The sequence below is a fragment of the Phyllobates terribilis genome, unplaced genomic scaffold (assembly GCF_046119375.1).
Source record: "Phyllobates terribilis strain yellow unplaced genomic scaffold, ASM4611937v1 Scaffold_134__1_contigs__length_4944459, whole genome shotgun sequence".
Taxonomy (NCBI): domain Eukaryota; kingdom Metazoa; phylum Chordata; class Amphibia; order Anura; family Dendrobatidae; genus Phyllobates; species Phyllobates terribilis.
In genome coordinates, this window is record NW_027362894.1 from 2,140,001 (window position 1) to 2,167,803 (window position 27,803).

Genomic DNA, 27,803 nt, shown 5'->3' on the forward strand with positions numbered 1-27,803 from the left:
CACTCAGATTACAAGTACCATCTCGATTCCATACTTCTGAAAACGGTGATGGACCAAATCCATCATCGTGTCATTTTAAAACAAAAAAACATTATTTAATGCATATACAAAAAAAACAAAACAACAACCAGTATTTCCTCTCAGACACATAATATATAGAGGAAGGAAACAAAACACATTACTGCATTCCTCCCTTCAACGCATAATATGTTAGATACTCCAACAGTCCTTTCTCTTGCGAGAAAGATTCAAAGTTTGTATTCACATAATCTATCCATGTCCTTCCCACCTTATAGGTTTCAAAAAACCTCTCTTTATTTGCCTTCACACTTGCGATTACCTTTGGAAAAAAAGCTTCAAAACACACACCACTTCCCTTCATTTCCGCAATTCCTTTTTTAACTTTGTCCATTTCTTTATCAGCTTCCTCCTCTTCTGTTTGCCTCTGAACCTCTACCGTCTTCTTTTTTTCTTTCTTTTCCGCCTTTGCACTTTCCATCTTCTCCTTATTACTCTTTCTCTTTGGGCATTCCTTAAACCTATGCCCAATTTCCATACACAGGTTACACTTATTCCTTTCTACTGGACATGATTTAGAAACATGTCCTTCCGCTTTACACTTCCAACACTTTTCTGCAGTACAGTCTTCACGTTTATGACCATATACCTCACAAATTGAACAAAAGGAATCCATCCCATTAAAGAATAAATTCCCACTTACTTTACCAAGCTTAAACCTTTGAGGCGGGTAGGAAAAACTCCTATCCTTGTTCATGTTAAATTCCACAAAAAATTTCCACTTTCCCGTCCATACTCCGAATTCATTCATTACTTTATCTTTTGATACTACAGACTTGGCAAAACCACTCAAAAACGTGACAATGTCCTCTTCTGGAACCAGTGGTGAAAACATCTTCACTGTCACCATCTTTTCACTACTAAATACGTGACGTTGAAACCGAATTCCAACAAACTTCTCATGTCTCAATTCATCAAAAGAATCCATATAGTTCTCCAAAATCTTCCTAGACTCAAAAAACACGTCATAGACACCCTTTTGGGGATAATCCATAACTGCCACGATGTCTTCTTTTTTCACCTTTGCGACACCCAAGATGATCTCCTTCATAATAAACCGAAAGTCCTTAACCTTCTGATAGTCTCTCCGGACAAAAATCCGGAAAGCGGTCTCCACACGTGCATGTTCTGGAACCTCCAACTTCGGCCACAACTCCGCCTCTGTTGCCATGATTCTCCAACAGAATGAGCGTAATCTCCACTCCAACACACAGAAGGAGCGAGTATGATCGCTTCCCGTTGTCTGGGGACTAAGCCGACACGCCTATAGCAGCAAGGGGGTGAAGTCCCCACAATTAAGTAAGGACGATCCCCCAAGGCCGACGAGCCAGGTACCCCAGACACCTCCAACCAAAACCAAGGCAGCAATTGCTAAATCACTGCACTTGATCTTAGCCAAAAGGCCGAGAAGCGATAACCAGAATTGGTTTCAAACTACGGAGCCACCCAAGGATCCTGAAAAGTCCATTTGTGGAGATGAGCTCCTGGACTCCCGTTAAGAAGACATGTTGTCAACCTCTAGATCCCTTACATGCCTGCACTTTTCGGCTTGCTGCTGCTGCAATCCACGCGTTTTAGATCTGCATAACTCCACCCTTTAAACACAGCACCTTCACCCCCTGCTGTTCCCACCCGCCTCAACACCGTTGGAAGGGAGGAGAACCAATTAAGGCGGGGGGTGGGGTGGAACGAGCAGCTGTCTACCCTTAGCAGGAGGGCTCCTGATTACATACCTCTCCTGCTGCTGCTGCTGCTGCTGGCTGTCCAGCAGCAGACTGAAGGTGGCTGCTGCTGTGCACAGGTATATAAAGGCTCAGAGCCTATTATGACACGCGCAGCCAGCGTTCCATTGCCACATTCCATCTACTGCAGGCAGGATACCTGGCTGGCTGAATGTCGCTGAGAAGCTCACAGAGACCGCCATAAGCAACAGTTTAACAGAATGCCACAGACTAATCAACCAAACTTTTTGGGTTGGGTTCTCTTTTATAGTCTGCAGGCATTAAATGAAAGAAGTCAGTGTTCCAGCAGAAGGAGACAATGTTTCAGAAAAGGCATTGTAGCAAACCAAAAAAGAAATTTTAAGCGCAGCAGAGTAACCAGCGCACATACCTGTTAGCTCAGGTGAGTTTAAAAGGCTGCTGTTGATAACAAGGGCATTTGCTAAATAGATGGTGTGTGTGCAACAATATACTGAAAGGTCAATTATATTGTGCAGCTTATCTCACCACCTGTAGTTATTTAGGTGAAAGCTCCAAAATGCTTGCCTAATATGTCTGTTTATCCAAAAGGAAGTAAAAAGGGAGAGCTAGAAAGATAGCATTGCATCACATTACATGGCAATGCAATGCACAGTTGCTGAAGTTGAACCAAAATGAGCTTGTAATCTGGCTTCTGCAACTTTGAACATGAAAAATCCAATGAGGAGAAGAAAAGCAAAGCCAAAGAGTCCATCCCAAAATCCGACAAACAAGCAAAATGAACAAAAAACATTGAATTCAATTCTTTCTGATTTTAGAAACTGCATTAAAGAAGGGGTGCACCGGTCCTGGAGATACTGCAATACCAGGTCAATGCGTGGAGTGGACAGAGCAAGCTCTTTTTCCATCTCCCTGTTCTAAAAATCCATTTAATATATGGTCCCCAGATAGGGGACGTATCAGATATTAAACTGATAAGAACAGATACTACACTTGATCTTAGCCAAAAGGCCGAGAAGCGATAACCAGAATTGGTTTCAAACTACGGAGCCACCCAAGGATCCTGAAAAGTCCATTTGTGGAGATGAGCTCCTGGACTCCCGTTAAGAAGACATGTTGTCAACCTCTAGATCCCTTACATGCCTGCACTTTTCGGCTTGCTGCTGCTGCAATCCACGCGTTTTAGATCTGCATAACTCCACCTCTTTAAACACAGCACCTTCACCCCCTGCTGTTCCCACCCGCCTCAACACCGTTGGAAGGGAGGAGAACCAATTAAGGCGGGGGGTGGGGTGGAACGAGCAGCTGTCTACCCTTAGCAGGAGGGCTCCTGATTACATACCTCTCCTGCTGCTGCTGCTGCTGCTGGCTGTCCAGCAGCAGACTGAAGGTGGCTGCTGCTGTGCACAGGTATATAAAGGCTCAGAGCCTATTATGACACGCGCAGCCAGCGTTCCATTGCCACATTCCATCTACTGCAGGCAGGATACCTGGCTGGCTGAATGTCGCTGAGAAGCTCACAGAGACCGCCATAAGCAACAGTTTAACAGAATGCCACAGACTAATCAACCAAACTTTTTGGGTTGGGTTCTCTTTTATAGTCTGCAGGCATTAAATGAAAGAAGTCAGTGTTCCAGCAGAAGGAGACAACGTTTCAGAAAAGGCATTGTAGCAAACCAAAAAAGAAATTTTAAGCGCAGCAGAGTAACCAGCGCACATACCTGTTAGCTCAGGTGAGTTTAAAAGGCTGCTGTTGATAACAAGGGCATTTGCTAAATAGATGGTGTGTGTGCAACAATATACTGAAAGGTCAATTATATTGTGCAGCTTATCTCACCACCTGTAGTTATTTAGGTGAAAGCTCCAAAATGCTTGCCTAATATGTCTGTTTATCCAAAAGGAAGTAAAAAGGGAGAGCTAGAAAGATAGCATTGCATCACATTACATGGCAATGCAATGCACAGTTGCTGAAGTTGAACCAAAATGAGCTTGTAATCTGGCTTCTGCAACTTTGAACATGAAAAATCCAATGAGGAGAAGAAAAGCAAAGCCAAAGAGTCCATCCCAAAATCCGACAAACAAGCAAAATGAACAAAAAACATTGAATTCAATTCTTTCTGATTTTAGAAACTGCATTAAAGAAGGGGTGCACCGGTCCTGGAGATACTGCAATACCAGGTCAATGCGTGGAGTGGACAGAGCAAGCTCTTTTTCCATCTCCCTGTTCTAAAAATCCATTTAATATATGGTCCCCAGATAGGGGACGTATCAGATATTAAACTGATAAGAACAGATACTACACTTGATCTTAGCCAAAAGGCCGAGAAGCGATAACCAGAATTGGTTTCAAACTACGGAGCCACCCAAGGATCCTGAAAAGTCCATTTGTGGAGATAAGCTCCTGGACTCCCGTTAAGAAGACATGTTGTCAACCTCTAGATCCCTTACATGCCTGCACTTTTCGGCTTGCTGCTGCTGCAATCCACGCGTTTTAGATCTGCATAACTCCACCTCTTTAAACACAGCACCTTCACCCCCTGCTGTTCCCACCCGCCTCAACACCGTTGGAAGGGAGGAGAACCAATTAAGGCGGGGGGTGGGGTGGAACGAGCAGCTGTCTACCCTTAGCAGGAGGGCTCCTGATTACATACCTCTCCTGCTGCTGCTGCTGCTGGCTGTCCAGCAGCAGACTGAAGGTGGCTGCTGCTGTGCACAGGTATATAAAGGCTCAGAGCCTATTATGACACGCGCAGCCAGCGTTCCATTGCCACATTCCATCTACTGCAGGCAGGATACCTGGCTGGCTGAATGTCGCTGAGAAGCTCACAGAGACCGCCATAAGCAACAGTTTAACAGAATGCCACAGACTAATCAACCAAACTTTTTGGGTTGGGTTCTCTTTTATAGTCTGCAGGCATTAAATGAAAGAAGTCAGTGTTCCAGCAGAAGGAGACAACGTTTCAGAAAAGGCATTGTAGCAAACCAAAAAAGAAATTTTAAGCGCAGCAGAGTAACCAGCGCACATGCCTGTTAGCTCAGGTGAGTTTAAAAGGCTGCTGTTGATAACAAGGGCATTTGCTAAATAGATGGTGTGTGTGCAACAATATACTGAAAGGTCAATTATATTGTGCAGCTTATCTCACCACCTGTAGTTATTTAGGTGAAAGCTCCAAAATGCTTGCCTAATATGTCTGTTTATCCAAAAGGAAGTAAAAAGGGAGAGCTAGAAAGATAGCATTGCATCACATTACATGGCAATGCAATGCACAGTTGCTGAAGTTGAACCAAAATGAGCTTGTAATCTGGCTTCTGCAACTTTGAACATGAAAAATCCAATGAGGAGAAGAAAAGCAAAGCCAAAGAGTCCATCCCAAAATCCGACAAACAAGCAAAATGAACAAAAAACATTGAATTCAATTCTTTCTGATTTTAGAAACTGCATTAAAGAAGGGGTGCACCGGTCCTGGAGATACTGCAATACCAGGTCAATGCGTGGAGTGGACAGAGCAAGCTCTTTTTCCATCTCCCTGTTCTAAAAATCCATTTAATATATGGTCCCCAGATAGGGGACGTATCAGATATTAAACTGATAAGAACAGATACTACACTTGATCTTAGCCAAAAGGCCGAGAAGCGATAACCAGAATTGGTTTCAAACTACGGAGCCACCCAAGGATCCTGAAAAGTCCATTTGTGGAGATGAGCTCCTGGACTCCCGTTAAGAAGACATGTTGTCAACCTCTAGATCCCTTACATGCCTGCACTTTTCGGCTTGCTGCTGATGCAATCCACGCGTTTTAGATCTGCATAACTCCACCTCTTTAAACACAGCACCTTCACCCCCTGCTGTTCCCACCCGCCTCAACACCGTTGGAAGGGAGGAGAACCAATTAAGGCGGGGGTGGGGTGGAACGAGCAGCTGTCTACCCTTAGCAGGAGGGCTCCTGATTACATACCTCTCCTGCTGCTGCTGCTGCTGGCTGTCCAGCAGCAGACTGAAGGTGGCTGCTGCTGTGCACAGGTATATAAAGGCTCAGAGCCTATTATGACACGCGCAGCCAGCGTTCCATTGCCACATTCCATCTACTGCAGGCAGGATACCTGGCTGGCTGAATGTCGCTGAGAAGCTCACAGAGACCGCCATAAGCAACAGTTTAACAGAATGCCACAGACTAATCAACCAAACTTTTTGGGTTGGGTTCTCTTTTATAGTCTGCAGGCATTAAATGAAAGAAGTCAGTGTTCCAGCAGAAGGAGACAACGTTTCAGAAAAGGCATTGTAGCAAACCAAAAAAGAAATTTTAAGCGCAGCAGAGTAACCAGCGCACATACCTGTTAGCTCAGGTGAGTTTAAAAGGCTGCTGTTGATAACAAGGGCATTTGCTAAATAGATGGTGTGTGTGCAACAATATACTGAAAGGTCAATTATATTGTGCAGCTTATCTCACCACCTGTAGTTATTTAGGTGAAAGCTCCAAAATGCTTGCCTAATATGTCTGTTTATCCAAAAGGAAGTAAAAAGGGAGAGCTAGAAAGATAGCATTGCATCACATTACATGGCAATGCAATGCACAGTTGCTGAAGTTGAACCAAAATGAGCTTGTAATCTTGCTTCTGCAACTTTGAACATGAAAAATCCAATGAGGAGAAGAAAAGCAAAGCCAAAGAGTCCATCCCAAAATCCGACAAACAAGCAAAATGAACAAAAAACATTGAATTCAATTCTTTCTGATTTTAGAAACTGCATTAAAGAAGGGGTGCACCGGTCCTGGAGATACTGCAATACCAGGTCAATGCGTGGAGTGGACAGAGCAAGCTCTTTTTCCATCTCCCTGTTCTAAAAATCCATTTAATATATGGTCCCCAGATAGGGGACGTATCAGATATTAAACTGATAAGAACAGATACTACACTTGATCTTAGCCAAAAGGCCGAGAAGCGATAACCAGAATTGGTTTCAAACTACGGAGCCACCCAAGGATCCTGAAAAGTCCATTTGTGGAGATGAGCTCCTGGACTCCCGTTAAGAAGACATGTTGTCAACCTCTAGATCCCTTACATGCCTGCACTTTTCGGCTTGCTGCTGCTGCAATCCACGCGTTTTAGATCTGCATAACTCCACCTCTTTAAACACAGCACCTTCACCCCCTGCTGTTCCCACCCGCCTCAACACCGTTGGAAGGGAGGAGAACCAATTAAGGCGGGGGGTGGGGTGGAACGAGCAGCTGTCTACCCTTAGCAGGAGGGCTCCTGATTACATACCTCTCCTGCTGCTGCTGCTGCTGGCTGTCCAGCAGCAGACTGAAGGTGGCTGCTGCTGTGCACAGGTATATAAAGGCTCAGAGCCTATTATGACACGCGCAGCCAGCGTTCCATTGCCACATTCCATCTACTGCAGGCAGGATACCTGGCTGGCTGAATGTCGCTGAGAAGCTCACAGAGACCGCCATAAGCAACAGTTTAACAGAATGCCACAGACTAATCAACCAAACTTTTTGGGTTGGGTTCTCTTTTATAGTCTGCAGGCATTAAATGAAAGAAGTCAGTGTTCCAGCAGAAGGAGACAACGTTTCAGAAAAGGCATTGTAGCAAACCAAAAAAGAAATTTTAAGCGCAGCAGAGTAACCAGCGCACATACCTGTTAGCTCAGGTGAGTTTAAAAGGCTGCTGTTGATAACAAGGGCATTTGCTAAATAGATGGTGTGTGTGCAACAATATACTGAAAGGTCAATTATATTGTGCAGCTTATCTCACCACCTGTAGTTATTTAGGTGAAAGCTCCAAAATGCTTGCCTAATATGTCTGTTTATCCAAAAGGAAGTAAAAAGGGAGAGCTAGAAAGATAGCATTGCATCACATTACATGGCAATGCAATGCACAGTTGCTGAAGTTGAACCAAAATGAGCTTGTAATCTGGCTTCTGCAACTTTGAACATGAAAAATCCAATGAGGAGAAGAAAAGCAAAGCCAAAGAGTCCATCCCAAAATCCGACAAACAAGCAAAATGAACAAAAAACATTGAATTCAATTCTTTCTGATTTTAGAAACTGCATTAAAGAAGGGGTGCACCGGTCCTGGAGATACTGCAATACCAGGTCAATGCGTGGAGTGGACAGAGCAAGCTCTTTTTCCATCTCCCTGTTCTAAAAATCCATTTAATATATGGTCCCCAGATAGGGGACGTATCAGATATTAAACTGATAAGAACAGATACTACACTTGATCTTAGCCAAAAGGCCGAGAAGCGATAACCAGAATTGGTTTCAAACTACGGAGCCACCCAAGGATCCTGAAAAGTCCATTTGTGGAGATGAGCTCCTGGACTCCCGTTAAGAAGACATGTTGTCAACCTCTAGATCCCTTACATGCCTGCACTTTTCGGCTTGCTGCTGCTGCAATCCACGCGTTTTAGATCTGCATAACTCCACCTCTTTAAACACAGCACCTTCACCCCCTGCTGTTCCCACCCGCCTCAACACCGTTGGAAGGGAGGAGAACCAATTAAGGCGGGGGGTGGGGTGGAACGAGCAGCTGTCTACCCTTAGCAGGAGGGCTCCTGATTACATACCTCTCCTGCTGCTGCTGCTGCTGGCTGTCCAGCAGCAGACTGAAGGTGGCTGCTGCTGTGCACAGGTATATAAAGGCTCAGAGCCTATTATGACACGCGCAGCCAGCGTTCCATTGCCACATTCCATCTACTGCAGGCAGGATACCTGGCTGGCTGAATGTCGCTGAGAAGCTCACAGAGACCGCCATAAGCAACAGTTTAACAGAATGCCACAGACTAATCAACCAAACTTTTTGGGTTGGGTTCTCTTTTATAGTCTGCAGGCATTAAATGAAAGAAGTCAGTGTTCCAGCAGAAGGAGACAACGTTTCAGAAAAGGCATTGTAGCAAACCAAAAAAGAAATTTTAAGCGCAGCAGAGTAACCAGCGCACATACCTGTTAGCTCAGGTGAGTTTAAAAGGCTGCTGTTGATAACAAGGGCATTTGCTAAATAGATGGTGTGTGTGCAACAATATACTGAAAGGTCAATTATATTGTGCAGCTTATCTCACCACCTGTAGTTATTTAGGTGAAAGCTCCAAAATGCTTGCCTAATATGTCTGTTTATCCAAAAGGAAGTAAAAAGGGAGAGCTAGAAAGATAGCATTGCATCACATTACATGGCAATGCAATGCACAGTTGCTGAAGTTGAACCAAAATGAGCTTGTAATCTGGCTTCTGCAACTTTGAACATGAAAAATCCAATGAGGAGAAGAAAAGCAAAGCCAAAGAGTCCATCCCAAAATCCGACAAACAAGCAAAATGAACAAAAAACATTGAATTCAATTCTTTCTGATTTTAGAAACTGCATTAAAGAAGGGGTGCACCGGTCCTGGAGATACTGCAATACCAGGTCAATGCGTGGAGTGGACAGAGCAAGCTCTTTTTCCATCTCCCTGTTCTAAAAATCCATTTAATATATGGTCCCCAGATAGGGGACGTATCAGATATTAAACTGATAAGAACAGATCAGGTTTCAACATAATTTATTAAGTGCGTAAAAGATGGTTTACAATCAAAAACAACAACACAAACAGTACATTATTAAAACACAGAATTCCACCCATAAAAACCCCATATACGATTAGCATCCCTCCTCCCAATACATTTGACATCCCTCAAGTAATAAATATACATCTGGCTAAAAGCAATTTTAAGACAATCCTTCACAGAAATAGCATCACGTTTAAAAAGTAAAATATTGCGTGCCTTCCAAAGGGCGTCTTTAAAACAGTTAATCATACACCAACATATACAATACTGTTGAGGGGTCGGACATTTAAAAAGGCCATATAAAACATATTCATGGTTAAAATCTCTTAAACCGCAAGTCCATTTTAAAAGAATCCCAACTTTGTGCCAAAGTTCCTGTGCAAATGGGCAATTCCACATAAGGTGCAAGGTGGTTTCGTCATTAACACATGAGTCTCTGGGGCATTTGGCTCTGGCCACCAGGCCTCTCCTGTGTTGAAACTCTCTGGTGGGGAGGCACTGGTGGACCACCATCCATGCGATGTCCTTATGTCCATTTGCTAAGAATTTCCCGAAGACATTCTTCCAAACTTGCTTCGATCTCTCTTCTGAGAAATTTACTATGGGGGTCACATCTTCATTCCTCCTCAGAAAAGATAAAAGCTTCTTGCGGTCTTTAAAAATGTCCATATTAAAATCACCAAGGCTATAAAATCGAACAGTCTTTTCTAAGATTGCTTGGTGTTTGGGGGGGCATAGTAAAACAGGGGAATTCAACGACAACTTAAACCATCTTTTAAAAATCATCCCACAAGTATATTTTAAAAAATAACTTAGCGCACTATTACCATTAAAATGTTTGAAACAAAAGCAGAAATAATTTAAATGCAAATAAATATGTAAATCGGGGACATCCCTTCCGCCTTTCATTTTATTCTTCCTCATTATTTCTCGCCTTAATTTTTCCATTTTGGAGTTCCATAAAAACATAAAGATCATCCTAGTCATTTTTTTAATTAAAACATCAGAGGGGGGGTACACCATAGCTATATACAGTATGAGGGGTAACAACACTGATTTTATAATTAAAATTTTCCCCTCCATTGTTAGGGACCTCAAACCCCAAAATGATATTTTCTTTGACATTTTTTCTATGACATTCTCCCAGCTTTGAGTTCCCACATTCTCCTCGTTAAAAACAACTCCAAGAATTTTTACATTGTCTCGTTTTATAGTGAGCTGCGGGAGTTGGGCGGTGTCCCAGGATCCCAAAGTCAGACATTCAGATTTATTTAAATTAAGTTTAAAACCGGATGCCTGGGAAAAAAAATCAATGCGCAACACCGCCCTCCGGAGGGAAGCAGGGTCCACGCACACAACCGTCACGTCATCCATGTAGCCAAAGACTCTCACATCACTGCCACCTCCGCCTGGAACAGGAACCCCTCTAATCACTTTGTCTTTCCTTATTGCGCTCAGCAGGGGCTCCATGGCGCAGATGAACAGGATGGGCGACAAGGGGCATCCCTGCTTCACTCCGGACTCAAGGGGAACTCCATCTGTTAAAAAGCCATTAAGAGAAATTTGACTAAAACAATTTTTATATAAAATCTTAATACAATTTAAAAGCATATTAGGGATACCCATTCTTTTTAAAACTCTAAAAAGAAATCTATGAGAGACTCTATCGAAAGCTTTTTCAAAATCTAGGGCTAAAAGAGCTACATTTTGACCCCGGTCTCTGGAATACCAAATTACATCCCTTAATACGTTTAAAACCTCTGAAATACTTCTGCCTGGTACACTACAAACCTGCTCAGGCTGGATTAGTTTGGCAATGACACTCCTGAGCCGGTCTGCAACCACCTTAGCAAGTACCTTGTAATCAACATTTAGGAGAGTTATGGGTCTCCAATTCGCTAGAGTACTGCGGTCACCTTTTTTATATATCAAAGACACCACTCCTCTCCTCCACGAAAATGGCAACTGTTCACAAATAAAAACTTCTTTAAAAAGCATAAAAAGGTCCTCTTTTAAAATGTCCCAAAAAGTAAGATAAAACTCTACAGGTAGTCCGTCACACCCAGGTGCTTTACCCTTAGAGAAACTTTTAAAAACATAAAATAATTCCTCTAAAACAATATCGCGTTCTAAAAACTCCTGGTCTGTAAAATTTAACTTAAAATCGAGATCATTAAGAGCATCAGATAAAAAGGACTCATCTATACACTTTTTACTAAAAAGATGCTTATAAAAGTTAAAAGTAGCATTCAACATTCCCTGCATAGATGTTTCACCCTCTAGATTTGTGATCACTTCTCTTTTATCCATGACTTTTTTGAAGAAGAAGCGAGAGCACTTCTCCCCCTCCTCCAAGTGCTGCACTCTAGAGTTAAAAATAACCTCTTTCCCCTTTGTGTCTATGCAGTTCTGAATTTCAGTTTTTAGGCTAGCAATATCATCTCCCACCTCCACCCCTAGCTCTTTGAATTTAAAAAGTGTTTGTAGTTTGGTATTAAGATCACTAAAACATCTTTTTTTCTCTCTAGCTTTACGTCTCCCTGCTTTTATAAAAAACATTCTGACTTTTTTTTTCAAATTTTCCCACCAGGTTGCCATAGGGGCATCAGAAGGTTTTTGTCGCCGCCAGGCTTGATAGGCTTTACCAAAGTCTTGTCGAATCAGAGGGTCCTCCAGCAGGTATGTACTAGACGCCAGAGGCCCCTGTTGACCCTCTGTTCATCCCGATATTCTAGATGCACCTCCAAGCCCTTATGGTCAGAAAATATATTTGATGTTAAAACACATTTTACAGGGTTAAAATCATCTGATAGGAAAATAAAATCGATCCTGGAGGACACCCCTCTTCCGGACCACGTATAACCAGGGTCCGTCGGCAGGAGTGACCTCCACGCATCGCATAATTTAAAATCAGTTATAAAATCTTTCAATAGATGACATGACTTATCCAATTTGCGTAAAGGGTCACCCCCTGCTCGTTGTTCACTAGCACAAAGACAATTAAAATCACCCCCTACGATCAGGGGAGATGACCCAGTACAGTACAATGGCAATATCCCAAATAAATTAATTCTCTCTTGCTTATCAGGGGGAGCATAAATATTCATTACACGTAGGGTAAAACCATTAAATTTAAAATGCACTAAAACCACTCTGCCTGGTACTATTTCTGTGACAGCATTTATAGTAATATTTCTCCCACGACAGAGGAAGCCCACCCCCGCTGACTTGTTGTCATTGGAGCCAGACCAGATGGAGGGCCCCAGTCTCCAATCTGTCTTGATATCATTATAATTTAGTGCATGTTGTATCCCGCATTCCTGTAATAAACATATGTCAAAGTCAGTGGTTTCTAAATACTTGAATAGAGCAGCCCTACGAACTGGGCTCTTTAATGACCTCACATTCAGTGAGACAAGTCTTAATGTGGGCATTCATAGGTCAGGGTGGTGGATCTTCCATGAGGACACCTGACTCAAAGCCCTGTATATCAAATTGCTCCAGGACATCCGGGCTAGAGGACCCAAACGACTCGATATTCTGTGAGCCGGCGGTTGCCCCCTCGTAGGTCACGGTTCCCAGCCACATTCCAGGAGACGCTGGGGCTTCGACATTCCGTCTCTTTTTCGGGGCAGACTCCACTAGGTCACTGGTGCAGTCCTCCTCTTCCTCCACCTCCTCCAGGGGGGGAGACTGGTCCATCAGGACAAGATCAGCAACACAAATTTCCTGATGTTCGCCACCTAGAAGCAAAGCCCCCTCATCTGGCTGGCTAATCGCCCTGGAAGATCCTGGGGCCATCGCTGCGTGGTCCCCTGTAGCCAACCGCACAGGGGCACCACCCTCCAGCCCAACAGGATCGGTATCGGGAACCATCGATACGGAGGATACCCTCCCAGAAGGAGGACCCCCCGCTCCGGTCCATGCGAGGTCCGCCCATCGTTAAGGGACTTCGATGCAGGTGCCGCCCCAGAGGGGCCTCCGGCTCCCTGCTCCATCCCAGCCTTCTCGCCCTTCGAACCGCCCTCCGACGCCGGCCTGCCAGTGAAGACCGGTGGGCGCATCGGCTCAGCTTCAGAAGATGCAGCTTCTGCGTAGGTCCTGGTCCTGGTCCTGTTGGGGCATCCTCGGAACATGTGCCCCGCCTCACCGCAGAGATTACATTTCCTCCCAGCGGGACAGTCCTTCATTAAATGTCCGTAACAGCTGCAATTATTGCAGCGGTCTACTTTCCTGCCCGTGCAGGACGTTTGGGTATGACCCATTTGTCCACAGTTCCTGCAACATACTGGCATTCCAGGATAAAATAAGTAGCCTCTGCTCTTACCGATTACGAAGGTTGAGGGAGGGTGTAGCATTCCTCCCACTCCACTAAGGTCCCTCTTTAGACGGGCCATATACCTTCTCTTGCCGCACCAGAAGCCTACCGCGTTCTTCACAGTACCCAGGTATCTCAGATCATCACAATAGCGGGTAAGGTAGGTCGAGATGTCTGCAGCTTCCACAAAGGGGTTCGGAAAATGCACCACGATGGGGATCTCGTCATAAGCATACAAGAGACAAAAGGTTAGTCCATCCAATTCATCTAAGTAGTTTTTCTCGTTTACCTTTTGTACGAGTTGCTGACAGCATCCCTGGCTCTTGAAGGTGATGGTGTATGTCCCCTTGTACTCGTTGTCCTGGAAGCAGAATATGTCTTCCCGCCGAAACTCCAGAACTCCAAGAAGAATCCTATGGCAGATGTAGTCCAAATTCTTCTCCATCCTCGATGCTGCTCCAACTTCAATCCTCACGGTGTTCCGCATCCGGGCATCACCCGATGAATATGTGAGCGTTGCCGGCATCCTTCACTCAGGAACGTACCGACTCTTCTCTCTGAAAGGCGCAAGCCTTCATGGGATCCCTTCCCGTTGCTCCCGGACTAATCCTTCCTCCCAATAGCAGCAGGGGGGTTAAGTCCCTCCGAAGAGGAACGATCCCCCCAGGCCGAGAGAAAGGGTACCAAGAGCACCTCACAGGCAAGACCACACAGGTAAACCTGATAGATCGTGCCAAAAGGCCGAGAAGCGATAACCAGAATTGGTTTCAAACTACGGAGCCACCCAAGGATCCTGAAAAGTCCATTTGTGGAGATGAGCTCCTGGACTCCCGTTAAGAAGACATGTTGTCAACCTCTAGATCCCTTACATGCCTGCACTTTTCGGCTTGCTGCTGCTGCAATCCACGCGTTTTAGATCTGCATAACTCCACCTCTTTAAACACAGCACCTTCACCCCCTGCTGTTCCCACCCGCCTCAACACCGTTGGAAGGGAGGAGAACCAATTAAGGAGGGGGGTGGGGTGGAACGAGCAGCTGTCTACCCTTAGCAGGAGGGCTCCTGATTACATACCTCTCCTGCTGCTGCTGCTGCTGGCTGTCCAGCAGCAGACTGAAGGTGGCTGCTGCTGTGCACAGGTATATAAAGGCTCAGAGCCTATTATGACACGCGCAGCCAGCGTTCCATTGCCACATTCCATCTACTGCAGGCAGGATACCTGGCTGGCTGAATGTCGCTGAGATGCTCACAGAGACCGCCATAAGCAACAGTTTAACAGAATGCCACAGACTAATCAACCAAACTTTTTGGGTTGGGTTCTCTTTTATAGTCTGCAGGCATTAAATGAAAGAAGTCAGTGTTCCAGCAGAAGGAGACAACGTTTCAGAAAAGGCATTGTAGCAAACCAAAAAAGAAATTTTAAGCGCAGCAGAGTAACCAGCGCACATACCTGTTAGCTCAGGTGAGTTTAAAAGGCTGCTGTTGATAACAAGGGCATTTGCTAAATAGATGGTGTGTGTGCAACAATATACTGAAAGGTCAATTATATTGTGCAGCTTATCTCACCACCTGTAGTTATTTAGGTGAAAGCTCCAAAATGCTTGCCTAATATGTCTGTTTATCCAAAAGGAAGTAAAAAGGGAGAGCTAGAAAGATAGCATTGCATCACATTACATGGCAATGCAATGCACAGTTGCTGAAGTTGAACCAAAATGAGCTTGTAATCTGGCTTCTGCAACTTTGAACATGAAAAATCCAATGAGGAGAAGAAAAGCAAAGCCAAAGAGTCCATCCCAAAATCCGACAAACAAGCAAAATGAACAAAAAACATTGAATTCAATTCTTTCTGATTTTAGAAACTGCATTAAAGAAGGGGTGCACCGGTCCTGGAGATACTGCAATACCAGGTCAATGCGTGGAGTGGACAGAGCAAGCTCTTTTTCCATCTCCCTGTTCTAAAAATCCATTTAATATATGGTCCCCAGATAGGGGACGTATCAGATATTAAACTGATAAGAACAGATACTACACTTGATCTTAGCCAAAAGGCCGAGAAGCGATAACCAGAATTGGTTTCAAACTACGGAGCCACCCAAGGATCCTGAAAAGTCCATTTGTGGAGATGAGCTACTGGACTCCCGTTAAGAAGACATGTTGTCAACCTCTAGATCCCTTACATGCCTGCACTTTTCGGCTTGCTGCTGCTGCAATCCACGCGTTTTAGATCTGCATAACTCCACCTCTTTAAACACAGCACCTTCACCCCCTGCTGTTCCCACCCGCCTCAACACCGTTGGAAGGGAGGAGAACCAATTAAGGCGGGGGGTGGGGTGGAACGAGCAGCTGTCTACCCTTAGCAGGAGGGCTCCTGATTACATACCTCTCCTGCTGCTGCTGCTGCTGGCTGTCCAGCAGCAGACTGAAGGTGGCTGCTGCTGTGCACAGGTATATAAAGGCTCAGAGCCTATTATGACACGCGCAGCCAGCGTTCCATTGCCACATTCCATCTACTGCAGGCAGGATACCTGGCTGGCTGAATGTCGCTGAGAAGCTCACAGAGACCGCCATAAGCAACAGTTTAACAGAATGCCACAGACTAATCAACCAAACTTTTTGGGTTGGGTTCTCTTTTATAGTCTGCAGGCATTAAATGAAAGAAGTCAGTGTTCCAGCAGAAGGAGACAACGTTTCAGAAAAGGCATTGTAGCAAACCAAAAAAGAAATTTTAAGCGCAGCAGAGTAACCAGCGCACATACCTGTTAGCTCAGGTGAGTTTAAAAGGCTGCTGTTGATAACAAGGGCATTTGCTAAATAGATGGTGTGTGTGCAACAATATACTGAAAGGTCAATTATATTGGGCAGCTTATCTCACCACCTGTAGTTATTTAGGTGAAAGCTCCAAAATGCTTGCCTAATATGTCTGTTTATCCAAAAGGAAGTAAAAAGGGAGAGCTAGAAAGATAGCATTGCATCACATTACATGGCAATGCAATGCACAGTTGCTGAAGTTGAACCAAAATGAGCTTGTAATCTGGCTTCTGCAACTTTGAACATGAAAAATCCAATGAGGAGAAGAAAAGCAAAGCCAAAGAGTCCATCCCAAAATCCGACAAACAAGCAAAATGAACAAAAAACATTGAATTCAATTCTTTCTGATTTTAGAAACTGCATTAAAGAAGGGGTGCACCGGTCCTGGAGATACTGCAATACCAGGTCAATGCGTGGAGTGGACAGAGCAAGCTCTTTTTACATCTCCCTGTTCTAAAAATCCATTTAATATATGGTCCCCAGATAGGGGACGTATCAGATATTAAACTGATAAGAACAGATACTACACTTGATCTTAGCCAAAAGGCCGAGAAGCGATAACCAGAATTGGTTTCAAACTACGGAGCCACCCAAGGATCCTGAAAAGTCCATTTGTGGAGATGAGCTCCTGGACTCCCGTTAAGAAGACATGTTGTCAACCTCTAGATCCCTTACATGCCTGCACTTTTCGGCTTGCTGCTGCTGCAATCCACGCGTTTTAGATCTGCATAACTCCACCTCTTTAAACACAGCACCTTCACCCCCTGCTGTTCCCACCCGCCTCAACACCGTTGGAAGGGAGGAGAACCAATTAAGGCGGGGGGTGGGGTGGAACGAGCAGCTGTCTACCCTTAGCAGGAGGGCTCCTGATTACATACCTCTCCTGCTGCTGCTGCTGCTGGCTGTCCAGCAGCAGACTGAAGGTGGCTGCTGCTGTGCACAGGTATATAAAGGCTCAGAGCCTATTATGACACGCGCAGCCAGCGTTCCATTGCCACATTCCATCTACTGCAGGCAGGATACCTGGCTGGCTGAATGTCGCTGAGAAGCTCACAGAGACCGCCATAAGCAACAGTTTAACAGAATGCCACAGACTAATCAACCAAACTTTTTGGGTTGGGTTCTCTTTTATAGTCTGCAGGCATTAAATGAAAGAAGTCAGTGTTCCAGCAGAAGGAGACAACGTTTCAGAAAAGGCATTGTAGCAAACCAAAAAAGAAATTTTAAGCGCAGCAGAGTAACCAGCGCACATACCTGTTAGCTCAGGTGAGTTTAAAAGGCTGCTGTTGATAACAAGGGCATTTGCTAAATAGATGGTGTGTGTGCAACAATATACTGAAAGGTCAATTATATTGTGCAGCTTATCTCACCACCTGTAGTTATTTAGGTGAAAGCTCCAAAATGCTTGCCTAATATGTCTGTTTATCCAAAAGGAAGTAAAAAGGGAGAGCTAGAAAGATAGCATTGCATCACATTACATGGCAATGCAATGCACAGTTGCTGAAGTTGAACCAAAATGAGCTTGTAATCTGGCTTCTGCAACTTTGAACATGAAAAATCCAATGAGGAGAAGAAAAGCAAAGCCAAAGAGTCCATCCCAAAATCCGACAAACAAGCAAAATGAACAAAAAACATTGAATTCAATTCTTTCTGATTTTAGAAACTGCATTAAAGAAGGGGTGCACCGGTCCTGGAGATACTGCAATACCAGGTCAATGCGTGGAGTGGACAGAGCAAGCTCTTTTTCCATCTCCCTGTTCTAAAAATCCATTTAATATATGGTCCCCAGATAGGGGACGTATCAGATATTAAACTGATAAGAACAGATACTACACTTGATCTTAGCCAAAAGGCCGAGAAGCGATAACCAGAATTGGTTTCAAACTACGGAGCCACCCAAGGATCCTGAAAAGTCCATTTGTGGAGATGAGCTCCTGGACTCCCGTTAAGAAGACATGTTGTCAACCTCTAGATCCCTTACATGCCTGCACTTTTCGGCTTGCTGCTGCTGCAATCCACGCGTTTTAGATCTGCATAACTCCACCTCTTTAAACACAGCACCTTCACCCCCTGCTGTTCCCACCCGCCTCAACACCGTTGGAAGGGAGGAGAACCAATTAAGGCGGGGGGTGGGGTGGAACGAGCAGCTGTCTACCCTTAGCAGGAGGGCTCCTGATTACATACCTCTCCTGCTGCTGCTGCTGCTGGCTGTCCAGCAGCAGACTGAAGGTGGCTGCTGCTGTGCACAGGTATATAAAGGCTCAGAGCCTATTATGACACGCGCAGCCAGCGTTCCATTGCCACATTCCATCTACTGCAGGCAGGATACCTGGCTGGCTGAATGTCGCTGAGAAGCTCACAGAGACCGCCATAAGCAACAGTTTAACAGAATGCCACAGACTAATCAACCAAACTTTTTGGGTTGGGTTCTCTTTTATAGTCTGCAGGCATTAAATGAAAGAAGTCAGTGTTCCAGCAGAAGGAGACAACGTTTCAGAAAAGGCATTGTAGCAAACCAAAAAAGAAATTTTAAGCGCAGCAGAGTAACCAGCGCACATACCTGTTAGCTCAGGTGAGTTTGAAAGGCTGCTGTTGATAACAAGGGCATTTGCTAAATAGATGGTGTGTGTGCAACAATATACTGAAAGGTCAATTATATTGTGCAGCTTATCTCACCACCTGTAGTTATTTAGGTGAAAGCTCCAAAATGCTTGCCTAATATGTCTGTTTATCCAAAAGGAAGTAAAAAGGGAGAGCTAGAAAGATAGCATTGCATCACATTACATGGCAATGCAATGCACAGTTGCTGAAGTTGAACCAAAATGAGCTTGTAATCTGGCTTCTGCAACTTTGAACATGAAAAATCCAATGAGGAGAAGAAAAGCAAAGCCAAAGAGTCCATCCCAAAATCCGACAAACAAGCAAAATGAACAAAAAACATTGAATTCAATTCTTTCTGATTTTAGAAACTGCATTAAAGAAGGGGTGCACCGGTCCTGGAGATACTGCAATACCAGGTCAATGCGTGGAGTGGACAGAGCAAGCTCTTTTTCCATCTCCCTGTTCTAAAAATCCATTTAATATATGGTCCCCAGATAGGGGACGTATCAGATATTAAACTGATAAGAACAGATACTACACTTGATCTTAGCCAAAAGGCCGAGAAGCGATAACCAGAATTGGTTTCAAACTACGGAGCCACCCAAGGATCCTGAAAAGTCCATTTGTGGAGATGAGCTCCTGGACTCCCGTTAAGAAGACATGTTGTCAACCTTTAGATCCCTTACATGCCTGCACTTTTCGGCTTGCTGCTGCTGCAATCCACGCGTTTTAGATCTGCATAACTCCACCTCTTTAAACACAGCACCTTCACCCCCTGCTGTTCCCACCCGCCTCAACACCGTTGGAAGGGAGGAGAACCAATTAAGGCGGGGGGTGGGGTGGAACGAGCAGCTGTCTACCCTTAGCAGGAGGGCTCCTGATTACATACCTCTCCTGCTGCTGCTGCTGCTGGCTGTCCAGCAGCAGACTGAAGGTGGCTGCTGCTGTGCACAGGTATATAAAGGCTCAGAGCCTATTATGACACGCGCAGCCAGCGTTCCATTGCCACATTCCATCTACTGCAGGCAGGATACCTGGCTGGCTGAATGTCGCTGAGAAGCTCACAGAGACCGCCATAAGCAACAGTTTAACAGAATGCCACAGACTAATCAACCAAACTTTTTGGGTTGGGTTCTCTTTTATAGTCTGCAGGCATTAAATGAAAGAAGTCAGTGTTCCAGCAGAAGGAGACAACGTTTCAGAAAAGGCATTGTAGCAAACCAAAAAAGAAATTTTAAGCGCAGCAGAGTAACCAGCGCACATACCTGTTAGCTCAGGTGAGTTTAAAAGGCTGCTGTTGATAACAAGGGCATTTGCTAAATAGATGGTGTGTGTGCAACAATATACTGAAAGGTCAATTATATTGGGCAGCTTATCTCACCACCTGTAGTTATTTAGGTGAAAGCTCCAAAATGCTTGCCTAATATGTCTGTTTATCCAAAAGGAAGTAAAAAGGGAGAGCTAGAAAGATAGCATTGCATCACATTACATGGCAATGCAATGCACAGTTGCTGAAGTTGAACCAAAATGAGCTTGTAATCTGGCTTCTGCAACTTTGAACATGAAAAATCCAATGAGGAGAAGAAAAGCAAAGCCAAAGAGTCCATCCCAAAATCCGACAAACAAGCAAAATGAACAAAAAACATTGAATTCAATTCTTTCTGATTTTAGAAACTGCATTAAAGAAGGGGTGCACCGGTCCTGGAGATACTGCAATACCAGGTCAATGCGTGGAGTGGACAGAGCAAGCTCTTTTTCCATCTCCCTGTTCTAAAAATCCATTTAATATATGGTCCCCAGATAGGGGACGTATCAGATATTAAACTGATAAGAACAGATACTACACTTGATCTTAGCCAAAAGGCCGAGAAGCGATAACCAGAATTGGTTTCAAACTACGGAGCCACCAAGGATCCTGAAAAGTCCATTTGTGGAGATGAGCTCCTGGACTCCCGTTAAGAAGACATGTTGTCAACCTCTAGATCCCTTACATGCCTGCACTTTTCGGCTTGCTGCTGCTGCAATCCACGCGTTTTAGATCTGCATAACTCCACCTCTTTAAACACAGCACCTTCACCCCCTGCTGTTCCCACCCGCCTCAACACCGTTGGAAGGGAGGAGAACCAATTAAGGCGGGGGGTGGGGTGGAACGAGCAGCTGTCTACCCTTAGCAGGAGGGCTCCTGATTACATACCTCTCCTGCTGCTGCTGCTGCTGGCTGTCCAGCAGCAGACTGAAGGTGGCTGCTGCTGTGCACAGGTATATAAAGGCTCAGAGCCTATTATGACACGCGCAGCCAGCGTTCCATTGCCACATTCCATCTACTGCAGGCAGGATACCTGGCTGGCTGAATGTCGCTGAGAAGCTCACAGAGACCGCCATAAGCAACAGTTTAACAGAATGCCACAGACTAATCAACCAAACTTTTTGGGTTGGGTTCTCTTTTATAGTCTGCAGGCATTAAATGAAAGAAGTCAGTGTTCCAGCAGAAGGAGACAACGTTTCAGAAAAGGCATTGTAGCAAACCAAAAAAGAAATTTTAAGCGCAGCAGAGTAACCAGCGCACATACCTGTTAGCTCAGGTGAGTTTAAAAGGCTGCTGTTGATAACAAGGGCATTTGCTAAATAGATGGTGTGTGTGCAACAATATACTGAAAGGTCAATTATATTGTGCAGCTTATCTCACCACCTGTAGTTATTTAGGTGAAAGCTCCAAAATGCTTGCCTAATATGTCTGTTTATCCAAAAGGAAGTAAAAAGGGAGAGCTAGAAAGATAGCATTGCATCACATTACATGGCAATGCAATGCACAGTTGCTGAAGTTGAACCAAAATGAGCTTGTAATCTGGCTTCTGCAACTTTGAACATGAAAAATCCAATGAGGAGAAGAAAAGCAAAGCCAAAGAGTCCATCCCAAAATCCGACAAACAAGCAAAATGAACAAAAAACATTGAATTCAATTCTTTCTGATTTTAGAAACTGCATTAAAGAAGGGGTGCACCGGTCCTGGAGATACTGCAATACCAGGTCAATGCGTGGAGTGGACAGAGCAAGCTCTTTTTCCATCTCCCTGTTCTAAAAATCCATTTAATATATGGTCCCCAGATAGGGGACGTATCAGATATTAAACTGATAAGAACAGATACTACACTTGATCTTAGCCAAAAGGCCGAGAAGCGATAACCAGAATTGGTTTCAAACTACGGAGCCACCCAAGGATCCTGAAAAGTCCATTTGTGGAGATGAGCTCCTGGACTCCCGTTAAGAAGACATGTTGTCAACCTTTAGATCCCTTACATGCCTGCACTTTTCGGCTTGCTGCTGCTGCAATCCACGCGTTTTAGATCTGCATAACTCCACCTCTTTAAACACAGCACCTTCACCCCCTGCTGTTCCCACCCGCCTCAACACCGTTGGAAGGGAGGAGAACCAATTAAGGCGGGGGGTGGGGTGGAACGAGCAGCTGTCTACCCTTAGCAGGAGGGCTCCTGATTACATACCTCTCCTGCTGCTGCTGCTGCTGGCTGTCCAGCAGCAGACTGAAGGTGGCTGCTGCTGTGCACAGGTATATAAAGGCTCAGAGCCTATTATGACACGCGCAGCCAGCGTTCCATTGCCACATTCCATCTACTGCAGGCAGGATACCTGGCTGGCTGAATGTCGCTGAGAAGCTCACAGAGACCGCCATAAGCAACAGTTTAACAGAATGCCACAGACTAATCAACCAAACTTTTTGGGTTGGGTTCTCTTTTATAGTCTGCAGGCATTAAATGAAAGAAGTCAGTGTTCCAGCAGAAGGAGACAACGTTTCAGAAAAGGCATTGTAGCAAACCAAAAAAGAAATTTTAAGCGCAGCAGAGTAACCAGCGCACATACCTGTTAGCTCAGGTGAGTTTAAAAGGCTGCTGTTGATAACAAGGGCATTTGCTAAATAGATGGTGTGTGTGCAACAATATACTGAAAGGTCAATTATATTGTGCAGCTTATCTCACCACCTGTAGTTATTTAGGTGAAAGCTCCAAAATGCTTGCCTAATATGTCTGTTTATCCAAAAGGAAGTAAAAAGGGAGAGCTAGAAAGATAGCATTGCATCACATTACATGGCAATGCAATGCACAGTTGCTGAAGTTGAACCAAAATGAGCTTGTAATCTGGCTTCTGCAACTTTGAACATGAAAAATCCAATGAGGAGAAGAAAAGCAAAGCCAAAGAGTCCATCCCAAAATCCGACAAACAAGCAAAATGAACAAAAAACATTGAATTCAATTCTTTCTGATTTTAGAAACTGCATTAAAGAAGGGGTGCACCGGTCCTGGAGATACTGCAATACCAGGTCAATGCGTGGAGTGGACAGAGCAAGCTCTTTTTCCATCTCCCTGTTCTAAAAATCCATTTAATATATGGTCCCCAGATAGGGGACGTATCAGATATTAAACTGATAAGAACAGATACTACACTTGATCTTAGCCAAAAGGCCGAGAAGCGATAACCAGAATTGGTTTCAAACTACGGAGCCACCCAAGGATCCTGAAAAGTCCATTTGTGGAGATGAGCTCCTGGACTCCCGTTAAGAAGACATGTTGTCAACCTCTAGATCCCTTACATGCCTGCACTTTTCGGCTTGCTGCTGCTGCAATCCACGCGTTTTAGATCTGCATAACTCCACCTCTTTAAACACAGCACCTTCACCCCCTGCTGTTCCCACCCGCCTCAACACCGTTGGAAGGGAGGAGAACCAATTAAGGCGGGGGGTGGGGTGGAACGAGCAGCTGTCTACCCTTAGCAGGAGGGCTCCTGATTACATACCTCTCCTGCTGCTGCTGCTGCTGGCTGTCCAGCAGCAGACTGAAGGTGGCTGCTGCTGTGCACAGGTATATAAAGGCTCAGAGCCTATTATGACACGCGCAGCGAGCGTTCCATTGCCACATTCCATCTACTGCAGGCAGGATACCTGGCTGGCTGAATGTCGCTGAGAAGCTCACAGAGACCGCCATAAGCAACAGTTTAACAGAATGCCACAGACTAATCAACCAAACTTTTTGGGTTGGGTTCTCTTTTATAGTCTGCAGGCATTAAATGAAAGAAGTCAGTGTTCCAGCAGAAGGAGACAACGTTTCAGAAAAGGCATTGTAGCAAACCAAAAAAGAAATTTTAAGCGCAGCAGAGTAACCAGCGCACATACCTGTTAGCTCAGGTGAGTTTAAAAGGCTGCTGTTGATAACAAGGGCATTTGCTAAATAGATGGTGTGTGTGCAACAATATACTGAAAGGTCAATTATATTGTGCAGCTTATCTCACCACCTGTAGTTATTTAGGTGAAAGCTCCAAAATGCTTGCCTAATATGTCTGTTTATCCAAAAGGAAGTAAAAAGGGAGAGCTAGAAAGATAGCATTGCATCACATTACATGGCAATGCAATGCACAGTTGCTGAAGTTGAACCAAAATGAGCTTGTAATCTGGCTTCTGCAACTTTGAACATGAAAAATCCAATGAGGAGAAGAAAAGCAAAGCCAAAGAGTCCATCCCAAAATCCGACAAACAAGCAAAATGAACAAAAAACATTGAATTCAATTCTTTCTGATTTTAGAAACTGCATTAAAGAAGGGGTGCACCGGTCCTGGAGATACTGCAATACCAGGTCAATGCGTGGAGTGGACAGAGCAAGCTCTTTTTCCATCTCCCTGTTCTAAAAATCCATTTAATATATGGTCCCCAGATAGGGGACGTATCAGATATTAAACTGATAAGAACAGATACTACACTTGATCTTAGCCAAAAGGCCGAGAAGCGATAACCAGAATTGGTTTCAAACTACGGAGCCACCCAAGGATCCTGAAAAGTCCATTTGTGGAGATGAGCTCCTGGACTCCCGTTAAGAAGACATGTTGTCAACCTCTAGATCCCTTACATGCCTGCACTTTTCGGCTTGCTGCTGCTGCAATCCACGCGTTTTAGATCTGCATAACTCCACCTCTTTAAACACAGCACCTTCACCCCCTGCTGTTCCCACCCGCCTCAACACCGTTGGAAGGGAGGAGAACCAATTAAGGCGGGGGGTGGGGTGGAACGAGCAGCTGTCTACCCTTAGCAGGAGGGCTCCTGATTACATACCTCTCCTGCTGCTGCTGCTGCTGGCTGTCCAGCAGCAGACTGAAGGTGGCTGCTGCTGTGCACAGGTATATAAAGGCTCAGAGCCTATTATGACACGCGCAGCCAGCGTTCCATTGCCACATTCCATCTACTGCAGGCAGGATACCTGGCTGGCTGAATGTCGCTGAGAAGCTCACAGAGACCGCCATAAGCAACAGTTTAACAGAATGCCACAGACTAATCAACCAAACTTTTTGGGTTGGGTTCTCTTTTATAGTCTGCAGGCATTAAATGAAAGAAGTCAGTGTTCCAGCAGAAGGAGACAACGTTTCAGAAAAGGCATTGTAGCAAACCAAAAAAGAAATTTTAAGCGCAGCAGAGTAACCAGCGCACATACCTGTTAGCTCAGGTGAGTTTAAAAGGCTGCTGTTGATAACAAGGGCATTTGCTAAATAGATGGTGTGTGTGCAACAATATACTGAAAGGTCAATTATATTGTGCAGCTTATCTCACCACCTGTAGTTATTTAGGTGAAAGCTCCAAAATGCTTGCCTAATATGTCTGTTTATCCAAAAGGAAGTAAAAAGGGAGAGCTAGAAAGATAGCATTGCATCACATTACATGGCAATGCAATGCACAGTTGCTGAAGTTGAACCAAAATGAGCTTGTAATCTGGCTTCTGCAACTTTGAACATGAAAAATCCAATGAGGAGAAGAAAAGCAAAGCCAAAGAGTCCATCCCAAAATCCGACAAACAAGCAAAATGAACAAAAAACATTGAATTCAATTCTTTCTGATTTTAGAAACTGCATTAAAGAAGGGGTGCACCGGTCCTGGAGATACTGCAATACCAGGTCAATGCGTGGAGTGGACAGAGCAAGCTCTTTTTCCATCTCCCTGTTCTAAAAATCCATTTAATATATGGTCCCCAGATAGGGGACGTATCAGATATTAAACTGATAAGAACAGATACTACACTTGATCTTAGCCAAAAGGCCGAGAAGCGATAACCAGAATTGGTTTCAAACTACGGAGCCACCCAAGGATCCTGAAAAGTCCATTTGTGGAGATGAGCTCCTGGACTCCCGTTAAGAAGACATGTTGTCAACCTCTAGATCCCTTACATGCCTGCACTTTTCGGCTTGCTGCTGCTGCAATCCACGCGTTTTAGATCTGCATAACTCCACCTCTTTAAACACAGCACCTTCACCCCCTGCTGTTCCCACCCGCCTCAACACCGTTGGAAGGGAGGAGAACCAATTAAGGCGGGGGGTGGGGTGGAACGAGCAGCTGTCTACCCTTAGCAGGAGGGCTCCTGATTACATACCTCTCCTGCTGCTGCTGCTGCTGGCTGTCCAGCAGCAGACTGAAGGTGGCTGCTGCTGTGCACAGGTATATAAAGGCTCAGAGCCTATTATGACACGCGCAGCCAGCGTTCCATTGCCACATTCCATCTACTGCAGGCAGGATACCTGGCTGGCTGAATGTCGCTGAGAAGCTCACAGAGACCGCCATAAGCAACAGTTTAACAGAATGCCACAGACTAATCAACCAAACTTTTTGGGTTGGGTTCTCTTTTATAGTCTGCAGGCATTAAATGAAAGAAGTCAGTGTTCCAGCAGAAGGAGACAACGTTTCAGAAAAGGCATTGTAGCAAACCAAAAAAGAAATTTTAAGCGCAGCAGAGTAACCAGCGCACATACCTGTTAGCTCAGGTGAGTTTAAAAGGCTGCTGTTGATAACAAGGGCATTTGCTAAATAGATGGTGTGTGTGCAACAATATACTGAAAGGTCAATTATATTGTGCAGCTTATCTCACCACCTGTAGTTATTTAGGTGAAAGCTCCAAAATGCTTGCCTAATATGTCTGTTTATCCAAAAGGAAGTAAAAAGGGAGAGCTAGAAAGATAGCATTGCATCACATTACATGGCAATGCAATGCACAGTTGCTGAAGTTGAACCAAAATGAGCTTGTAATCTGGCTTCTGCAACTTTGAACATGAAAAATCCAATGAGGAGAAGAAAAGCAAAGCCAAAGAGTCCATCCCAAAATCCGACAAACAAGCAAAATGAACAAAAAACATTGAATTCAATTCTTTCTGATTTTAGAAACTGCATTAAAGAAGGGGTGCACCGGTCCTGGAGATACTGCAATACCAGGTCAATGCGTGGAGTGGACAGAGCAAGCTCTTTTTCCATCTCCCTGTTCTAAAAATCCATTTAATATATGGTCCCCAGATAGGGGACGTATCAGATATTAAACTGATAAGAACAGATACTACACTTGATCTTAGCCAAAAGGCCGAGAAGCGATAACCAGAATTGGTTTCAAACTACGGAGCCACCCAAGGATCCTGAAAAGTCCATTTGTGGAGATGAGCTCCTGGACTCCCGTTAAGAAGACATGTTGTCAACCTCTAGATCCCTTACATGCCTGCACTTTTCGGCTTGCTGCTGCTGCAATCCACGCGTTTTAGATCTGCATAACTCCACCTCTTTAAACACAGCACCTTCACCCCCTGCTGTTCCCACCCGCCTCAACACCGTTGGAAGGGAGGAGAACCAATTAAGGCGGGGGGTGGGGTGGAACGAGCAGCTGTCTACCCTTAGCAGGAGGGCTCCTGATTACATACCTCTCCTGCTGCTGCTGCTGCTGGCTGTTCAGCAG

General features: G+C 44.7%; 17 non-coding genes across 17 annotated transcripts in view; all 17 read right to left on the reverse strand.

Moving 5' to 3' along the window:
- Positions 1-9, reverse strand: part of LOC141204386 (U2 spliceosomal RNA) — a 193-nt gene extending 184 nt beyond the window's left edge. Inside the window, exon 1 of the small nuclear RNA XR_012275312.1 lies at positions 1-9. This exon is cut by the window's left edge and continues 184 nt beyond it. This is a non-coding gene — a small nuclear RNA (U2 spliceosomal RNA).
- Positions 10-2,610: 2,601 nt separating this feature from the next.
- LOC141204867 (U2 spliceosomal RNA) lies at positions 2,611-2,801 on the reverse strand. The gene has a single exon (XR_012275717.1). It is a non-coding gene; the product is annotated as a U2 spliceosomal RNA (small nuclear RNA).
- Positions 2,802-3,919: 1,118 nt separating this feature from the next.
- Positions 3,920-4,110, reverse strand: LOC141204868 (U2 spliceosomal RNA). The gene has a single exon (XR_012275718.1). It is a non-coding gene; the product is annotated as a U2 spliceosomal RNA (small nuclear RNA).
- Positions 4,111-5,225: 1,115 nt separating this feature from the next.
- On the reverse strand, positions 5,226-5,416 carry LOC141204869 (U2 spliceosomal RNA). Its single transcript, XR_012275719.1, has one exon. It is a non-coding gene; the product is annotated as a U2 spliceosomal RNA (small nuclear RNA).
- Positions 5,417-6,530: 1,114 nt separating this feature from the next.
- Positions 6,531-6,721, reverse strand: LOC141204871 (U2 spliceosomal RNA). Its single transcript, XR_012275721.1, has one exon. It is a non-coding gene; the product is annotated as a U2 spliceosomal RNA (small nuclear RNA).
- A 1,115-nt stretch (positions 6,722-7,836) lies between these two features.
- LOC141204872 (U2 spliceosomal RNA) lies at positions 7,837-8,027 on the reverse strand. Its single transcript, XR_012275722.1, has one exon. It is a non-coding gene; the product is annotated as a U2 spliceosomal RNA (small nuclear RNA).
- A 1,115-nt stretch (positions 8,028-9,142) lies between these two features.
- LOC141204295 (U2 spliceosomal RNA) lies at positions 9,143-9,332 on the reverse strand. The gene has a single exon (XR_012275249.1). It is a non-coding gene; the product is annotated as a U2 spliceosomal RNA (small nuclear RNA).
- Positions 9,333-15,505: 6,173 nt separating this feature from the next.
- Positions 15,506-15,696, reverse strand: LOC141204873 (U2 spliceosomal RNA). Its single transcript, XR_012275723.1, has one exon. It is a non-coding gene; the product is annotated as a U2 spliceosomal RNA (small nuclear RNA).
- Positions 15,697-16,811: 1,115 nt separating this feature from the next.
- LOC141204092 (U2 spliceosomal RNA) lies at positions 16,812-17,002 on the reverse strand. Its single transcript, XR_012275064.1, has one exon. It is a non-coding gene; the product is annotated as a U2 spliceosomal RNA (small nuclear RNA).
- A 1,115-nt stretch (positions 17,003-18,117) lies between these two features.
- Positions 18,118-18,308, reverse strand: LOC141204874 (U2 spliceosomal RNA). Its single transcript, XR_012275724.1, has one exon. It is a non-coding gene; the product is annotated as a U2 spliceosomal RNA (small nuclear RNA).
- A 1,115-nt stretch (positions 18,309-19,423) lies between these two features.
- On the reverse strand, positions 19,424-19,614 carry LOC141204875 (U2 spliceosomal RNA). Its single transcript, XR_012275725.1, has one exon. It is a non-coding gene; the product is annotated as a U2 spliceosomal RNA (small nuclear RNA).
- Positions 19,615-20,729: 1,115 nt separating this feature from the next.
- On the reverse strand, positions 20,730-20,920 carry LOC141204877 (U2 spliceosomal RNA). Its single transcript, XR_012275727.1, has one exon. It is a non-coding gene; the product is annotated as a U2 spliceosomal RNA (small nuclear RNA).
- A 1,114-nt stretch (positions 20,921-22,034) lies between these two features.
- LOC141204878 (U2 spliceosomal RNA) lies at positions 22,035-22,225 on the reverse strand. Its single transcript, XR_012275728.1, has one exon. It is a non-coding gene; the product is annotated as a U2 spliceosomal RNA (small nuclear RNA).
- A 1,115-nt stretch (positions 22,226-23,340) lies between these two features.
- LOC141204879 (U2 spliceosomal RNA) lies at positions 23,341-23,531 on the reverse strand. Its single transcript, XR_012275729.1, has one exon. It is a non-coding gene; the product is annotated as a U2 spliceosomal RNA (small nuclear RNA).
- A 1,115-nt stretch (positions 23,532-24,646) lies between these two features.
- Positions 24,647-24,837, reverse strand: LOC141204880 (U2 spliceosomal RNA). The gene has a single exon (XR_012275730.1). It is a non-coding gene; the product is annotated as a U2 spliceosomal RNA (small nuclear RNA).
- A 1,115-nt stretch (positions 24,838-25,952) lies between these two features.
- On the reverse strand, positions 25,953-26,143 carry LOC141204881 (U2 spliceosomal RNA). Its single transcript, XR_012275731.1, has one exon. It is a non-coding gene; the product is annotated as a U2 spliceosomal RNA (small nuclear RNA).
- A 1,115-nt stretch (positions 26,144-27,258) lies between these two features.
- Positions 27,259-27,449, reverse strand: LOC141204883 (U2 spliceosomal RNA). The gene has a single exon (XR_012275733.1). It is a non-coding gene; the product is annotated as a U2 spliceosomal RNA (small nuclear RNA).
- Positions 27,450-27,803: the final 354 nt, after the last annotated feature.